The sequence below is a fragment of the Arvicanthis niloticus genome, chromosome X, assembly GCF_011762505.2.
Source record: "Arvicanthis niloticus isolate mArvNil1 chromosome X, mArvNil1.pat.X, whole genome shotgun sequence".
NCBI lineage: Eukaryota > Metazoa > Chordata > Mammalia > Rodentia > Muridae > Arvicanthis > Arvicanthis niloticus.
In genome coordinates, this window is record NC_047679.1 from 24,872,549 (window position 1) to 24,877,221 (window position 4,673).

The 4,673-nt window shown below is 45.2% G+C and overlaps 1 pseudogene; it reads left to right on the forward strand.

The window, feature by feature from the left end:
• The first annotated feature begins 3,165 nt into the window (after positions 1-3,165).
• On the forward strand, positions 3,166-4,329 carry LOC117695226 (E3 ubiquitin-protein ligase RNF138 pseudogene; annotated as a pseudogene).
• The last annotated feature ends 344 nt before the right edge of the window (positions 4,330-4,673 follow it).

Below are 4,673 nucleotides of genomic sequence, written 5' to 3' on the forward strand. Positions count from 1 at the left end.
CTTGTGCCATGAGTCCCTGTGCTGGGGACCCCGCTGCCTGCTTCTAATTATTCTCTTCCTTAATCCCAGCTATGGTTTCTGTTGTTGCTGTTTCTCTCTCCCCGGAATGTCACTGGGGAGGATGTAGCCTGATGTGGCCTATTTCACCCACTACTCAGAATTCATCCATTCATTGGCATTTCTTGGTTGTTTGTCCTGTGTTATTGCCAAGTAGCATTTACTGTATTGCTATACCACAGTTTGCTTATATATTCTGTAATAAAGGATAGCTTTTGCCAGTCAAGAATAAAGCCAATATAAATAGCCGTGGCAGAGTTCTATATGCATTATAAGATTGTATTGCCTTGGAAAAATCCCCAGAAGTCAGATTTATTGAGTTGTGTGTTAAATATAAGTTTGACCTCATAAGAAACCACCAGGGTGTTTCCCATGACATTTCAGAGCCTAAAGCCAAGGATGACAGTTTTGCCTCCTCTTTATCCTGACTCTAGCACTTCATAGTATCAGATTTTGTTTCATAAAATTGGAACAGTCTTTAAAAACTATTTTATTTTATGTGTCTGTGCCATAGTGTATGCCAGTAAACTACATGTGTGCAGGAGCCCATGGATATCAGAAGACATATCCCTTGGAATTGGAGTTACTGTGGATGGGATTGTCCCTGTGGTTGTTGGGGGCTAAGTCCTCTGCAAGAGCAGTAAGTGCTCTTACCTGCCAAGGTGCCTCTAGCATTATTTTGGTCTTTCAAATAGTTGCATAGTAGTATCTCATTACGGTCTGAATTTGCCTATTCAAAGGACTAACAATGTTGGCTGTGTTTTAATGTGCTTATTCACCACCTGTACATCTTATTTGGTGAAGCACTTGTTCAAATATTTTGTCTATTTGTCTTCTTTATTTTTCTCCAGACAGTGTCTTGCTACATATAGGCTAGGCTGGTCTTAAACTCATGTTGATTCTCCTGTATTAGCCTCTTGAGTGCTAGGGCTACATATCTAGATCTATGGCCATTTTCATTGAATTGTTTGTCTTTTTGCTTTACAGTTTTCACACACACACACACACACACACACACACACACACACACACACACACACACTTGGAACTGAAGTAGTAATCCTTATCATCAAGGAAATATGGCAGAACATTTTTTTCCTGTTTTCTGTGATGAGAGCTAGTGAAGGATTAGGACAACTGCAGTGGCAGCCACTGCTGTCTGCTTGAGCCAGCTCTCCCTCCTTTCTGCCCCCTTTAGGTTGGGGTAGGAAAGCTCCTTTTGCAGTGCCATTTAAAATAGTGGTGTGGCAGCAATGCTACCTTCCTGAAGTTGAACAGCCAATCTGAAACCGTTTGTATTCTCTGAGCCAGAGAAGAGAAATCCCAAGCTTATCATCAATGGTTATTAAGCTGTCACCTCCAGGTTAACAGTGGAATACTGCTCCCATCACTTATGCTTAGAGCCTCACATTTCCTAACAAGGCTTGTGATTTTGAAAGAGTAATGGGAGCCCGAAGTCTCGGTGGATGCACCATTGATGCTAGGAGGATTCAGTCTCTATGGTAGAAATCCATATGTATGTCATAAATCCAGAGATGCCTGGAATACATTTTAGAAATATTATGGGCCAATTATTTTACATATCCTACAGGAAGTGGGTAAGTTGTGAAATCTATGTATGATACACTGGGTGGCTGGTTAATAAGACACTATTTGCTAAGGAAATAGTTCCACAAGAAATCATCTGTGGCGTGTCTCTGGCTCTGTTCTCTCTCCCCTTGAGTTCATAGCCACATCTAGTAACCTGTCAAAAGAGGGACAAGCATTGTGAGTGTGAGGACAGGTTTGGGATAGCTTTATAAACACTCATCTCATCCAATATTTCCAGAAGTCTATGAACCGTTTCTATGGTTCCATTTTACAGATGAGCAGTCAGAGGCTCTTGGTGTTTCATGGTTTGCATAAAGTCAGGCAAGAGGCAAATTTGGACTGGGATCACCTGTCTTTTTAGTGTCTTTTGTACTTCAGCCTCTCTCTCTCTCTCTCTCTCTCTCTCTCTCTCTCTCTCTCTCTGTGTGTGTGTGTGTGTTTACCTTTTGGATTTAGCATACCTGAGCACCCTCAGGGGAGAGCTCAGGACCATAGGTGGTGCCATGTAAAAACAGGCAGCAATGCTGAAGGTAAAGGCAACAATTTTAGCTAATGCTTGGGTGAGAGTTTTTTTTTGAGTAAAAATAAAGTCTCCAGAAGATCTGCACTATCACTGCCAGTGGCTCTGGGTGACTAGGGACACTGAATAGAAATTCAGAAGTGCATGGTGATGGCGAAGGGTCAGGCTGTTGCCATTGTAAAAACATCTAGGACATCACTAATTTGTTGGGTGATATGAGAGAAAATATTTCATCTGCCTGGGCCTCTGAGTAGATAATTTCTCAAGCTCAAACAGTTAACATTGCACAATTCCTTGCTTGGGTTTGTAGAACAGATGGGAAAAATCCTAGAGCAGGGGTCAGGTAAGAGATTAGCTATTTAGCTTACAGAATTCTGCCTTGGGTGTATGGACCTTGCCTATCTAGTTTAAGGACTGATAGTTTTCTCAGTTCCCATTAATGAAAGGAGAGGACTGACAAACTGAATTAGTGAAAGTAATAGCCCTTCTAGGAATTTTTAATGACGCACTTAGCTCTTTGTTGGCCCTTTAAAAGTGGCCTGGCTAGTGTGTGTGTTGCTGAAGAGTAAAGAAACTTGGTACATGCAAGAGAGCCAATATTTAGTTACACACAGTAGCCGGATAGCAGTGGTCCTTAACTGGCCACATAGAATAATTACTTAGGTAACTGAAGGACTTTATGAAGACATAGGGATTAAATCTAGCATTTTGCCCATGCAACCGAATTACTGAGCTGTGCTGGCAGATCTCTTTTTAATCTTCCCAGACCGGGGCTCCCCAAATCGCTCAGTCTGGGCTTGAACTTACGATCGTGCTGCCTCAGCCTCCCTTTCTGGCTAGGATTACAAGCCTGCACCACTAGGCCCAGCTGGACTTAAAAAAAATCTTGGTAAAGTAAGCGGACCTGGCAGCTTACGTCACAACCAACTGAAGGCGCGACGCGCTGGTTGCTATGGAGGCCGTCCTATTGACCCCGCCTCCGGCTCTCTTGTGACTATCCACTCCGCAGTGACCACCAGCCAGCCAGGCAGCAGCCAGCACTCAAACGCAGAAAAGCTGATGGATGAGTAGGAGGGATTCCTGTTATCATGAGCTTCGGGTCTAGCGGGTTCTGAGGCTCATAAGAACAAGAGCGTCACCCATCATTCGCCGGGGATCCACTCTTCCGAAGCGCAGTCAACTGCTGGACTGAAAAGGTACTGAAATCGGACCGCAGCAGAGGGCCACCTGTCTATCGCTTAGCCGCGGAAAGAGACAGCCTGACCTAAAGCGCCGCTTGGATAGGATCCGGAGGGGAGCTCCGGGCCGCCACAGCCACCTCAGCAGCCGCGAGCCGCCATCGCCTTGGGCCTCCACCCGTCTCTTCCATGGCCGAGGAAGAGTCTGCCTCTACATCTTACACAGAAGATGATTTCTACTGTCCGATATGCCAAGAAGTCTTCAAAACGCCGGTTCGTGTGGTGGCCTGCCAACATGTTTTTTGCAGAAAGTGTTTCCTGACTGCAATGAAGGAGAGCCGGATCCACTGCCCAGTGTGCCGTGGGAATGTGACTAGAAGAGAGCGAGCTTGTCCAGAGAGAGCTCTAGACATCGAAACCATCATGAGAAGTTTTCCTGGTAATTGCCGATGCTGCTCCCAACGTGTTGAACTCTATCGCATGAGGCAGCACTACAAAACTTGCGAAAAGTACCAGGATGAATTTGGAGTTTCTACACATGCTTCAAGCATCCAATTGTCTCCAGGCACCGTGGGCAACACTAACAATGAGGCATCAACCTCAGAGAATGCCGAAGGTTTTCAAGAGGATGACAATGCGATTCCCCCTGATCAGCCCACTTTCGATTGTCCTCTGTGTGAAGAAGTGAGCATGACCAGACAACGTTTGCTGGATCATTGCAACAGCAGCCACCGGGGTCATGTTGTTCCAGTCATTTGCCCAATCTGTCTGTCTCTTCCATGGGGTGACTCTACTCAACTCACCAGAAATCTTGTTGGTCATCTTAACCAGAGGCATCAGTTTGATTACGGAGATTTTGTGAATCTTCAGCTGGATGAGGAAACCCAGTATCAAATTGCCATTGAGGAGTCCTTTCATGTCAACATGTAGAGAGATTTCCTCAGCTCTACAATTGCTCCTAAGGGACAATTTACACGAAATCATCCTTTCAATAACTTGATGTTTTAAATAAAAGTAATTAGTCTGACCTTTTAGTTTTATTATTATTATTATTAAAAATCAAAGGCGCGTTACCTTAAAACTTAGTCCCTTGGACAAGAAGACCAGGAAGGGGGAAGGAGGAGTGGGGAGGGATAGGGGAGGAGAAAGGAGGGTGGGTGAGGAGCAGGAACGGGGAGGAGCAAGAGAAGTGATGGGGTGCGGGGAGGTGATAGGAGAGAAGAGGGACACAGAAGGAGGGGAAGGGACAGCAAGGAGGGAGGGGAATGGAAAAGAGGAAGGGGTAAGGGAAGAGAGATGGGAGGAGGAGTAGGGAAGGAGGGAGGTAA